We start from the raw sequence: 14,958 nt of genomic DNA on the forward strand, positions 1-14,958 counted from the left end.
AGGATCACACAGCTGAAGTAAGTAGCTGAAGCCAGATTTGAACTCAGGAAGATGAGTTTTCATTAGAAAGATGATGTCGCCACATACCCCAATTTTTCTACTCTCTAAGCTAAATAGCTCAGAGTTGGAAGGGAGTGTTAGGGGAAGTGGAGTTAGTCAATCCTCACATGGCATGGTTTTAATGCTTTCACCTGCTCATTGTTCTTATCTGGACAGCCAATATAGTAGATGGGAAATAACATTGTATCTGGAGTCAGAAGACAGGTTCAAATGATCCTTTTGCCACTTTTCTATCTGTGTAACTATTGGCCAATTATTTACCCTACCTGGGTCTTAGTTTCATCATCTATAAAATAAAGAAGTTGGTCTACCTGACTGCTAGTCCTTTCCAGTTTTCTATACGTGATCTTATTATTCTAGCTATAAATCTAAGTCAATTTCTTTGTAAAATATCTTAATAAGTACTAGATATAATACTCCTGATACAATCTAACCAGAGCAAGGTATACTTTTCCTTATTTGAGATATCCCATTTCCCAATAATCCTGGATATAGAGAAATTCACTCTAGTAACTAATCATATAATCTGTAGCCTTCCATTTTCCTTCCAGACTTTTATTTGTACTCTCTGTCTCCTTTATGGATTTGGGAATAACTAACCCTAAGTCAGCATGGTAAATCTCCACAGTCCATTCAGTGAAGCATGAGACATCCACAGTTTTTGTCCTGACATGGTCACCACTTGCTGTCATTCTCCTACATGCTTTATTCAGAATATCTGGTTGCAGTGATTTAAAGAAAGAGGCTTAAAGCAGCTGTTAACAAATCATCTCTTAAACTGGCCCCTACCCTTCCTAGACCCTTTGTTTAGAAAGATAGTAAGTCTCTGAACCTGTCATTTAGAGACGTCCATTATTTGTGACCTTATTTAAAGTTAGATAAATGCATTTTTCAGCTGTAATTTTGTGGGGCAGCCATGTCATCCAATAACTGGACAGGTTAATCCTATGGATCTAATCTCTATGGATTTGTGAGAGACAGATAGCCAGTATCTACTTCTTTTATTGATAAGCTGCAATTTAAACTCAAATGGGTCTGAGCTACTGACTCTGCTTGCTGAATTTCTAGCCTGAGTTTTACCCCAATCCTTCCCCAAAGCACCATAAAAATTTGTATTTTTTTCACCATGAAACAATAGATTCAAATCCCATTTAAATTATAAGTGACTGAGAATGGATATCTGATTGATGAAAAGTAGAAGTAATCTAGGATCAAGAGAGAAGCTGTCCATACCTCAAAAGCCACCACTATCATTGGGGCTAATTGCCAATCTTTTCTGACAAAACTAAGAGAGAGGCCAAGGAATTAATCAATCTCAAAATTAAATCATCATTTGCCTGAAAACTGACCTGTCAGGGAAATTCTGCAGAGGACCCTACGTTTTGTACATATCCTGATTCCCATGATGTAGTGAAGTTTAAAAGAGGCAATTCACATAAAGTATTTTGCAGACATCTAAGTAGTATGTGAATGCTAGCTGCTATTGTCCTTGTAACAACAACAACAACAAAGACTTGATATTTCATCCATGTGAAAACTCCTTCCTCCAATGGATGCAAATAATGAAATAGAATTCAGTGGTTCTCAAAGTGTGATTCAGAGTCCTGGGGGTCTTTGAAACCCTTTCAGAGGGTCTACAAATTCAAAATTGGTTTTCATTTCTAATATATCTATAAATATAACACACATAAACAAAAACTTTGGGGACAGATCTTCAATAATTTTAGTAATATAAGGATACTAAGAATGTAAGTTCAGAACCACTGGAAGAGATCACCCATTGACCTGAACTAGCTTAGAGAATTGCTCAAGACTTCCGGTTAAGATGGCGGAGAGGAGGCTCACAGTTGCATAAGCTCCGCGCTTTCTCTCACTATCCACTTCATTACAAGCCTCTGAATCAATGCTTGACTGAAAAAAACCCACAAATAGTTACCAAGAGAAGCCATCCTTGAGATCCGCCAAGAAAGGTCTGTCTTTACTGGAGGGCTGGGGCGGTTTTAGATCAGGCACAGGCTGAGGGCAGCGGCAGTGAGAGCACGGGAGCAGAGCTGAGAGGGGGTGGGGAGTGATCGTAGCCGTCTCTGCGGGGAGAGCTTCGCTACAGGTTTGGAACCTGCAGCAAGTCAACAGCCCAGCAGAGAAGCTAAAAACACCGGGGCTGAAGAACACAACCGCAAACAGCTGGAGTCTCTCAGGACCTGGCCGCCCCCCCCTTCCCCCCCCTCAGTGACTCAGCACGCTTTGGGATCTCAGAGAGCAGGCGCAGCACAGTCCTGCTAGTGCCTCACTGCTGCCTCCTGCAGTTTGTAGAGGAAGCTCGATAACACACCCAGCCGCCCCCCAAAGAAAGACTCCAGTTTTTTCTGTTTTTCTTTGGTAGTTTGTCTCTGATTAATAGACAGAATGAGCAAGAAGCTGAAGAGGACTTTAACCCTTGACAGCTTCTACACAGATAGAGAGCAGACTCTAAATCCTGAGGAGACTAAAAACAGGCAGTCCCCAGGTGATTCCCCAAAGGAGGAGATCGTCTGTTCCTCAGCACAGATGAACCTCATAGAAGTGATTAAAAAGGCTCTCACAAGGGAGCTAGAAGAAAAATGGGGAAAGCAGAGTGAGGCTTGGCAAAAGGAGAGGGAAGCTTGGAAAAGGAGAGGGAGGCTTGGCAAAAGAGCCTGGAGAAGTCAGTTAAAGAGAGAGTGGATAAAGAAGTAAAATCCTTGAAAAATAGGATTAGTGAACTGGAAACAGAAAACAGCTCTCTAAAAAACAAAATTGGCGAAATGGAAAAAAATTCCACAGAACAAAAGAACTCAATTGGACAATTAGAGAAAGATTTTTAAAAAGTGAGTGAAGAGAATACTTCACTGAAAATCAGAATTGAACAAGTGGAATTGAATGACTCGAGGAGACAAGAAGAATCAGTCAAGCAAATCCAAAAAAATCAAACAATGGAGAAAAATGTGAAATACCTTCTGGGGAAGACAACAGACCTGGAAAACAGATCCAGGAGAGACAATCTGAGAATCATTGGACTCCCAGAAAAACATGATGAAAAAAAGAGCCTGGACACTGTCTTCCAGGAAATTATCAAAGAGAACTGCCCAGAAGTCATAGGAACAGAGGAAAAAATAAACATTGAAAGGATTCATCGATCACCCACTGAAAGGGATCCTAAAATCAAAACACCAAGGAATATAGTGGCCAAATGCCAGAACCCTCAGATGAAAGAAAAAATATTGCAAGCGGCTAGAAAAACCCAATTCAAGTATCAAGGAGCCACAATAAGGATCACCCAGGATCTGGCAGCATCCACATTAAAAGATCGAAGGGCCTGGAATATGATATTCCGAAAGGCTAAGGAACTTGGTATGCAACCAAAAATAACTTACCCAGCGAGAATGAGCATCTTTTTCCAGGGAAGAAGATGGACATTCAACGAAGTAAGCGAATTTCATCTATTTCTGATGAAAAAACCAGAACTTAACAAAAAGTTTGATCTACAAATATAGAACTCAAGAGAAATCTAAAAAGGTAAAGATTAATCTTGGGAACTATATTTTGACTATATAGATGTATAAAGAATACATGTATACCTTGTTCTAGAAATTGATGTGGAAAGGACATTGTACCAGAAAAAGGGTAAAGTGGGGGTAGTACATCTCATGAAGAGGCATAGGAAACCTATTATATCTGAGAGAAAGAATGGAGGGGGATGAATATAGTGGGTATCTTACTGCCTTCAGAATTGGCTTTAAGTGAAAAATCTTAAGACATATTCAATCTATGGTGAAACTTCTCCCATCTCATTGAAAAGTGAGAAGGGAAAAGTGGAAAGGGAAGGAATAAGCTAAGCGGAAGGGAATACGGGAACTGGGAGGGAAAGGGGTAAGATAGGGGGAGGAACTCTAAGGCGGGGGGAGGGACACTAAAAAGGGAGGGCTGTGAGAAGCAAGGGGTGCTCACAAGCTTAATACTTGGAAGGGGGGGAAAGGGGAAAGAAGGGAGGAAAGCATAAACCGGGGTTAACAAGATGGCAAGTAATACAGAATTGGTCATTCTAACCATAAATGTGAACGGGGTAAACTCCCCCATAAAGAGGAAGCGGTTAGCAGAATGGATTAAAAGCCAGAATCCTACAATATGTTGTTTACAGGAAACACACCTGAAGCGGGGAGATACATGCAGGTTAAAGGTAAAAGGTTGGAGCAAAATCTACTATGCTTCAGGTGAAGTCAAAAAAGCAGGGGTAGCCATCCTGATCTCAGATCAAGCTAAAGCAAAAATTGACCTAATTAAAAGAGATAAGGAAGGACACTATATCTTGCTAAAGGGTAGCATGGATAATGAAGCACTATCTATATTAAACATATATGCACCAAGTGGGGTAGCATCTAAATTCTTAAAAGAGAAACTAAGAGAGCTGCAAGAAGAAATAGACAGTAAAACTATAATAGTGGGAGATCTTAACCTTGCACTCTCAGAATTAGATAAATCAAACCAGAAAATAAATAAGAAAGAAGTCAAAGAGGTAAACAGAATACTAGAAAAGCTAGATATGATAGATCTCTGGAGAAAATGTAATGGAGACAGAAAGGAATACACTTTCTTTTCAGCAGTTCATGGAACCTATACAAAAATTGACCATATATTAGGACATAAAAACCTCAAACTCAAATGTAGTAAGGCAGAAATAGTAAATGCATCCTTTTCAGACCACGATGCAATGAAAATTACATTCAACAAAAAAGCAGGGGGAAGTAGACCAAAAAATAATTGGAAACTAAATAATCTCATACTAAAGAATGATTGGGTGAAACAGCAAATCATAGACATAATTAATAACTTCACCCAAGAAAACGATAATAATGAGACATCATACCAAAATGTATGGGATGCAGCCAAAGCGGTAATAAGGGGAAATTTCATATCTCTAGAGGCCTATTTGTATAAAATAGAGAAAGAGAAGGTCAATGAATTGGGTTTGCAATTAAAAATGCTAGAAAAGGAACAAATTAAAAACCCCCAGTCAAACACTAAACTTGAAATTCTAAAAGTAAAAGGTGAGATCAATAAAATTGAAAGTAAAAAAACTATTGAATTGATTAATAAAACTAAGAGTTGGTTCTATGAAAAAACCAACAAAATAGACAAACCCTTAGTAAATCTGATTAAAAAAAGGAAAGAGGAAAATCAAATTGTTAGTCTTAAAAATGAAAAGGGAGAACTCACCACTAACGAAGAGGAAATTAGAGCAATAATTAGGAGTTACTTTGCCCAACTTTATGCCAATAAATTCGACAACTTAAATGAAATAGAAAAATACCTCCAAAAATACAGCTTGCCCAAACTAACAGAGGAAGAAGTAAATATCCTAAACAGTCCCATCTCAGAAAAAGAAATAGAACAAACTATCAATCAACTCCCTAAGAAAAAATCCCCAGGACCAGATGGATTTACATGTGAATTCTACCAAACATTTAAAGAACAATTAACTCCAATGTTATATAAACTATTTGAAAAAATAGGGATTGAAGGAGTCCTACCAAACTCCTTTTATGACACAGATATGGTACTGATACCTAAACCAGGTAGGCTGAAAACAGAGAAAGAAAATTATAGACCAATCTCCCTAATGAATATTGATGCTAAAATCTTAAATAAAATATTAGCAAAAAGATTACAGAAAATTGTCACCAGGATAATACACTATGACCAAGTAGGATTTATACCAGGAATGCAGGGCTGGTTCAATATTAGGAAAACTATTAGCATAATTGACTATATCAATAACCAAACAAACAAAAACCACATGATCATCTCAATAGATGCAGAAAAAGCATTTGATAAAATCCAACATCCATTCCTAATAAAAACACTTGAGAGCATAGGAATAAATGGACTTTTCCTTAAAATAGTCAGGAGAATATATTTAAAACCATCAGTAAGCATCATATGCAATGGGGAAAAACTGGAACCTTTCCCAGTAAGATCTGGAGTGAAGCAAGGTTGCCCACTATCACCATTATTATTTAATATCGTATTAGAAACACTAGCCTCGGCAATAAGAGTCGAGAAAGATATTAAAGGAATTAGAGTAGGCAATGAGGAAACCAAACTATCACTCTTTGCAGATGATATGATGGTATACCTAGAGAACCCCAGAGATTCTACCAAAAAGCTATTGGAAATAATTCATAATTTTAGCAAAGTAGCTGGCTACAAAATAAATCCCCATAAATCCTCAGCATTTTTATACATCACCAACAAAACCCAACAGCAAGAGATACAAAGAGAAATTCCATTCAGAATAACTGTTGATACCATAAAATATTTGGGAATCTATCTACCAAAGGAAAGTCAGGAATTATATGAGCAAAATTATAAAAAAGTCTCCACACAAATAAAGTCAGACTTAAATAATTGGAAAAATATTAAGTGCTCTTGGATTGGCCGAGCGAACATAATAAAGATGACAATACTCCCTAAACTAATCTATTTATTTAGTGCTATACCAATCAGACTTCCAAGAAAATATTTTATTGATCTAGAAAAAATAACAACAAAATTCATATGGAACAATAAAAAGTCGAGAATCTCAAGGGAACTAATGAAAAAAAAATCAAATGAAGGTGGCCTAGCTGTACCTGATCTAAAATTATATTATAAAGCAGCAGTCACCAAAACCATTTGGTATTGGCTAAGAAATAGATTAGTGGATCAGTGGAAAAGGCTAGGCTCACAAGACAGAATAGTCAATTATAGCAATCTAGTGTTTGACAAACCCAAAGCCCCTAACTTCTGGGAAAAGAATTAATTATTTGATAAAAACTGCTGGGATAATTGGAAATTAGTATGGCAGAAATTAGGCATGGACCCACACTTAACACCATATACCAAGATAAGATCAAAATGGGTCTATGACCTAGGCATAAAGAACGAGATTATAAATAAATTAGAGGAACATAGAATAGTTTATCTCTCAGACTTGTGGAGGAGAAAGAAATTTGTGACCAAAGATGAACTAGAGACCATTACTGATCACAGAATAGAAAATTTCGATTACATCAAATTAAAAAGCCTTTGTACAAATAAAACTAATGCAAACAAGATTAGAAGGGAAGCAACAAACTGGGAAAACATTTTCACAGTTAAAGGTTCTGATAAAGGCCTCATTTCCAAAATATATAGAGAACTGACTCAAATTTATAAGAAATCAAGCCATTCTCCAATTGATAAATGGTCAAAGGATATGAACAGACAATTTTCAGAGGATGAGATTGAAACTATTACCACTCATATGAAAGAGTGTTCCAAATCATTATTGATCAGAGAAATGCAAATTAAGACAACTCTGAGATACCACTACACACCTGTCAGATTGGCTAAGATGACAGGAAAAAATAATGATGAATGTTGGAGGGGATGCGGGAAAACTGGGACACTAATGCATTGTTGGTGGAGTTGTGAACGAATCCAACCATTCTGGAGAGCAATCTGGAATTATGCCCAAAAAATTATCAAAATGTGCATATCCTTTGATCCAGCAGTGTTTCTATTGGGCTTATATCCCAAAGAAATACTAAAGAAGGGAAAGGGACCTGTATGTATGTGCCAAAATGTTTGTAGCAGCCCTGTTTGTAGTGGCTAGAAACTGGAAAATGAATGGATGCCCATCAATTGGAGAATGGCTGGGTAAATTGTGGTATATGAATGTTATGGAATATTATTGTTCTGTAAGAAATGACCAGCAGGATGAATACAGAGAGGCTTGGAGAGACCTACATGAACTGATGCTAAGTGAAATGAGCAGAACCAGGAGATCATTATACACTTCGACAACGATATTGTATGAGGACATATTTTGATGGAAGGGGATTTCTTTGACAAAGAGACCTGAGTTTCAATTGATAAATGACGGACAAAAGCAGCTACACCCAAAGAAAGAACACTGGGAAACGAATGTGAACTATCTGCATTTTTGTTTTTCTTCCCGGATTATTTATACCTTCTGAATCCAATTCTCCCTACGCAACAAGAGAACTGTTCGGTTCTGCAAACATATATTGTATCTAGGATATACTGCAACATATCCAACATATAAAGGACTGCTTGCCATCTAGGGGGGGGGGTGGAGGGAGGGAGGGGGAAAAAATCGGAACAGAAATGAGTGTCAATATAATGTAATTATTAAATAAAAAATTAAAAAAAAAAAAAGAGAATTGCTCAAGATTTTCGAGAATTAAAATGAAATGTCCACAGGTACACAGATTGTATCAGAGACAGAACTTGAAATCAGACCTTCCTGATTCCATGTCTGTTTGTCTGTCCTCTATGTGAAGGTACCAGAGTATGAACTACTCTGTTTGGCATGTAGAGTCCTTCAGCATGTTTCTCTTACCCATTAATTTTCTTTCAGAGGCCTTTTGTCTGCTAACCACATTTGTTCATCCATCTCCTCTCTCTGTGCCCATTTTCCTAGGCTGTCCCCCATTTCTAAAACATTCCCTCCTCACCTCTGTTTTGTAGAATTCCCAGACTCTAGCAGAGCTCAGTGCAATTGTCAGCATCTCTAAAATTCTCTGGCTTTCAAAGCTCTCAATCACCTGGCCCTGATCTACCTTTCCAGGCACTTCAATTGGCCTTTGTAGAAGGGAGGATTTTAAAGAGCAACTATAAACATGAACCTAGATAATCACTTATGAGGAACTTATACTATAAAAGAAATTAAATCATAACAATCTTAATATTCTTACTGCAAATGAAAGCAGAAGACAAAAGAAAGTTTCTGATAAATGAGAAAGAATATGACTCATGGGTTTTCTTTATAGCATGCCAAAAGACAATAAGAAACATCATTCTTAGGAAAGTTGGTCATCTATTAGGTTGCACTAAGTGGCTATAGAGGACTTTTAAAATTCTGTGATTGGGGGAAAAACAGAGTGAAAAGAAATAACCTTAATCTCATTGAATTGAATAAAGTAATATGCTTTGCATAATAGAGTAAGATAATAGGGGGCTTGTGGATCATTTGCAATGTCATTGTAAGGAATAAAATTGGGAATTAATAAGGAACAGGTGAAAGGACTGCAGCGAAAGCCAATCACATGATACTTAGAGTGGACTGAAATTTGAAACATATCATGACTTTCTATAACCATTGTTGTTGCTATTTGTCTTTTGTTCTTGAAGTGGCCACAATATCAGGGAAGTGATGACATGATATGCAAGTGAATTGGATTGGGTCAGGGGAGGGGGGTGGAGGTGAGGTGAGGATGTGCAAAGTCACCAGCCTCACTTTCTCCTCCAGAACTCATTTGGATCCAGTGGCCAGATATAGAACAGGATGACTGGAGATGGCTCTAGGTGCAGTGGGAGACACAAGCCTTTTTAAGCTAAGGTTTTCAACAGATTCCAGTTTGAGACAACTGCTCATTCTATAATTAAGACTAGATAAGAAAGAAATGAGGCAAAGGATGACTTTTTTACCTAGTCAAAAATAAATAGTTAGATGATAGATAGATGGTTGAACAGCTAGATAGATGAAACCAATACAGAAGAGGAAGACCCTCAGGATTTCTAGACAAAACAAGAACAATTACTACTTACATTTTCTCGGACTGGGAAAGGCAGACATTGACAGTTATTCTAGCATAGGGATTAGCAAAAAAGGCATTGTAGAAGGCCAAAGAGAAAAGGAATTCTAGGACTATATTTTAAGCACAGATAAAATGGCAGACCATAAATTTCAGGCTAGATAAGGGATCAATTGAAGTAAAAAGGAGAAAAGGAAAGATAGACAAAGCAGAAATGAAGATGAACATGATCAACAAATTCATTAAAAGTGAGAGATTTGGAGAGTTGGAGTGAAGAGGCAGAGAATTCTGAGATTAGAAGTAGAATAATTTTGTACAGTGACGAGACCCAAAGTAAAACCTGGAATGTGAATGACTGGGACACAGATAAAGGTTATTAGAATTGTTATAATTGGAGTACTGGGAAGCTAAAATGCTAGAGAGGACATCAATTTACAAATATATGTTATAGCTCTTAAAATGCAGAATGCTTTGGAAATAAATGGAAGTCATTTGATAGAAGTTAGGGAGATCCTTATGATCTCAGCACTAGGGGAAGAGATGGAGGAAAGTTCATTACCACTGGGAATCCTTGCAGTATAGTAGAAAGAGAACCAGATGGAGAGACAGGAAATCTGGATTCTAGTCATGACTTCATCTGTTAAAATAAGGGATTAGATTGATAATTGTGCATGATTTTCTAATTTACAAATAGGGATCTGGAAATAAAATAAAATGGGGGTAAGACTTCTTTTACACAGATATCATTCATTATCATTGGCAGGTCATGAGAAAAAAGAAAAGGACTAAAGTATCATCAAAAGACAGCACATTCAATAAGCAAACCTTCTCCTCTTCTCTGTTCCTTCATGTACTCCTCTGGAAATCAGAAATTCCCACAAATTGTCACCTCTATCCATCTCTCAATTCCTTGCAAGTATCCAGTTCTCCAAGATTATCTTTCCTTTCTCTCCATCTGAATCTTAATAAAGCATGTAAGTTGCTACTAATGAGCATCTGTATAACACTTAATAGATTACAAAATGATTTAATGCATTTTTTTATTTTAATCCTCACAATTGTAAGAGAAGTAATGCAAATGTTACTATCTAAATTTTACAGATGAGGAAAGTATGAACTATTGAGTGACTTAATAGAGAAGCTAAGTCACTGGCCTAAAGTCAGTTGCCAAGTTTGTTCTCAAATGGCCAAGCCTCATCTTTCTGAATACCAATCTAGTGCTCTTCCCTCTACACCATAATTGTTACATGAAAATTTAGCTAAGAAAACATCAATTCAATCCAACCAATCCATTAAACAACATTATTTAAACACCTATTATTGGGACAGGTCATTGTGATGAGTTGTAAAGAAAATATAAAATTTGCTTAAGAGCTTGACTTTATGGAGCTTACAATTTAACAGGGAATAAAAGGCAATCATAGACCAAAATAATGCATTATGCTACATGATAAATGCAATGAAAGGGGAACAAAACTAAGAGTTTCTGGAGATATGATAGGATGATTCCATTTATTTAAAAAATGAAGTTTGTTGATCTAAATGAATAGGTATCCCATTTATTGACAGATTAACTCACCATTCAAAAGATCACTTGTAACTTGCCTTTTGATATTGTCTGCAATAATGTAAAATGAAATGCCCGTCAATGGGCTGGATAAAGAGGAAACCAGGCAGGTGATTTCTCATGTTTAAGCCCCATCATTGCCTATATCTGCATATGATCTCCAGTAGCTATGGAGGCTCATCTAAAAGACAATTACTTTTGTGGGACTCTATCCACTACTTGGTCTGATTTGTGGCTAAGGCTGAGCTCAAAGGGAAAATGTCAAATAAAATGTTCACTGTCTCCATAAAATACCTTCACTTTAAAAGAGAATAATCCTGCTTCTTTGAACTAGCTGAAAACTGACCTTCCCTCACTCTGAACTGCCTGTAAGAGTCCCAGGACAGGTTGTTCTGACATTCTTTTAACATCATCTCATCATCACAGCCAAAACTAATCACAAGAATATTACCCGTTGACAGGTGCATTTATTCTGTCAATTAAATCAGATGGTTAAATCGAAATGTGCCCCAAATCTCTCTTGTTTGCATTATCCATATTGGCGTTTCTTGGCCGTGGCTCATTGCTGGCTGGAAGTCATCCAGCCCCTGCAGAGTCACTTTGCAATATTGTGCCAGCAAGTTTCCATGCTCAGCAGCAGCCGTTACGACGGGGCCAGAACAGCGCTACAGGACTGACCTGGAATGTTATATTGCTTCACTAAGATTTATTAAAAAATGGAAGGAGGGAGACTTAGATCAATGTTTTTGGAATGGATGAGGATATATCATCTCATGGCTAAGCACGGGTGACATGTGGGCACTGGAGCAAGGCTGCTAAGGAGAGCGATGGAAAAGGCTGAAGGAAGGAGGGTGAGAGGAAGGATAAAATGAGTCCAACACCTGCCATCTGAAACACTTCAGCAAATGTCTTCTCGATGGAAATGACCAAAGGAAATGTAGTTGCCTAAAAGATCCCCTCTTCTGTTTTTAGAATCATTTTCCCCAAATGAAAGGCCGAAGGTTACTGAGTAAAGACAAATGCATGCAAACCAAAAAGTGTAGCTACAATTCTGTCAAACCATTTTCTTGAATTCAGTCACTGGCCACATCCCCAAACAGTGAGAGAGTTTACATAACATCCTGGCCACAATAACCAATCACACTGAGGCCCATCAAGGACAGCCCCAGGATTTTGATCCCAGATGTACCAAAGAAGCGCCAGGGTATTTTGGCTCAGATGTCAAATTTCCTAGCTTTTGGTAGTTGGTGTCACAGCCTGAGGCTTGCTTTATTTATTATTTTTTTTAGCTGACATTTACATAGTACTTTAAAATGCACACTAGCATTATCTCATCTGATCCTCTCAACAACCCTGGGAAGGAGGGTGTTATTATCACTATTTTACAGATGAGCAAAAGGAGGCTCAGAGCAATTAAATGACTTTCCAACTGTCAAACAGCTAGTTTCTGATTTCAACTGAAGTCTTTCTAACTCCAAAGTCAGTATTCTATCCACACTATTTTTTTTAAAACCAAAGCCCTCTCTTCTGGACCCTCTTCTCTTTATTCTTTGTTATACCTCTTGACAATAACATTATCTCTCTTGGATTTGATGATCACATCTTTGCACATGATTTCCATATATCCAGTCTTCATCTCTCCTCTGAATTCCAATGTAGTATTATCTCATCTTTATCAGGCTTTTCCACAGGTATCCCAAAACTGGTCCAAAAGAGAAATCATATTTCTTCCAGAATCCTTTCCCCCTTCCAAACTTCTTCCTATCCGTTTAGAGTACAGCATCACCATTTTCTCAGACACCTAGATTTGGAATACGTGGAGCAGCTTTCCCCCTCAATCCCAAATGCTTACCTAAAATATCTGTTGGTATATTTATTGGTCATCTACTTCCACTAAAGGAAAAAATAAAAATAATAGTAAATCTTTCAATGGGGTGTGCCGGCAATATAGTTATGATCAATACCTATATCCAATCAGGTGCTAAATATTAATGATCCCACTTCCACTTCTCTTGAATCTTCTTTCCTCCATTCATCCACATCTGTCTCTGTTCAGGACATCATCACTTACTTATGTAATCTGGACTATTATAATTATTGTCACTTCTTCTTAATTATTGTCACTAACTTAAACTCTTCCTCTTAGTCCTTAATAGTTGCCTATTACCTCTAGGAAAAAAATATAACATTTTCACCCTGGCATTCAAATCCCTCTACTATATGGCTCTCATTTTCATATTGCTCAAATTATTGTTTGTACCAGCAAAACTCATCTTCTAGCTATTTCCCATATTCTATCTTAAACTTCTATACTTTGGGAGCATAGTCCCTCATGTCAGGAAGGCACTCACTCTTCACTCTTACATTCCTTGAAAGAATAGTTGAGCTGCCTCCTCCTACCTGAAACCTTTAGTGCTGTCTCCCACCTCCCACCCCACCAAAGACAAACATATTTATTGGCACTCTTCTCTTAAAATGACTATTTCTTTGTGTAGATTTTACATTTACTTAAATATAACATATTTATTTTTTCCAGTAGAATATAAACCTTTTGAGGATATGAGCTATTTTGCTTTTGTATTCGTGTCTCCAGCATCTAGCATACTTTTACACATAATGGGTACTTAATAAATGCTTACTGAACTGAACTTATGGCAATGTTCTATTTCTTTAGATATTGTCCCAGATAATAAAATAGATAATAAAGGCCCAGCCAACAGTTAAGCAAACCACACCTGTGTCAGCACCACTAACTACTTTACATGCACACAAGGCAAGTATAGAAGTATTCATAGTTCTATGAATACTGAGCACTGCCTTAATGAAGCTTAGTAGCCAACATCTGAAAAATAAAGGGATCTAAATGAGAGACAGAAACAGAAAAATAGAAAATTGAAATGGAGAGGTCACAGGGCAAAAAAATTCCTCAAGTGAACACAAGTTGAAATGATAATGCAATCATGGAAATACTGAAGTATACAATATCATCTAAGTGGACATTTGTACATTTCTATAAACTTGCCTTCTTCTTACCTGCAAGCATAGAATGATCTCTTTCTTATATGTACAGGTTGCAAAATGCATATATGTAGCTAGCTGTTTCCTTCCTATGCAACCAACTAACATAGTCAATTCTTAGGCACTTTGAGGAGGAAGAACAAAAATAAAGAACCCAAATAAATTATCTACCTGGGAAAGGGCTAAGGAAAGGATCAGAATAAATTATCTGCCTATGGGTAAGGGGAAGAGTCAACCTATATTATATATCAATAGAGAAATGAAGACTGGACTCCACATATGTTTTCTGTCCTTGGCTAAATCCAGAGGGAGAGATGTTTCAGAAAGCTTTCACTTTCAAAACATGGGATTTCTCTACAATATGAGTTCTCTACTCAACTCCCATTGAATCTAATGATTCAAGCCCTATGTACCATTTTAAAACTTTAGGGCTATGATTTATCTAAAAGAACAGTCACAGTCAATTGGGTAAATTCCTATTTTGGTCAATTTGCAACACAGGAATTTTATGCACCTGAGATGAGGTGTTTCAGGTTATTCTGTACAACTTTATTGAAGCACTTTTTAACACATGTAGTCTATGCCCAGGAGATGATTTGGTCTCCATTTAGGATAATTAGCATTTAGAGCATGTAGTGCATATAATAGAATTGTGTATTAAAAAATCTGAGGAAAAAAAATGTTACCAATCAAGCATATTAACTACTTTGAAGAATT

This window comes from Antechinus flavipes, chromosome 2 (genome assembly GCF_016432865.1).
Source record: "Antechinus flavipes isolate AdamAnt ecotype Samford, QLD, Australia chromosome 2, AdamAnt_v2, whole genome shotgun sequence".
In the NCBI taxonomy this organism is placed as follows: Eukaryota; Metazoa; Chordata; class Mammalia; order Dasyuromorphia; family Dasyuridae; genus Antechinus; species Antechinus flavipes.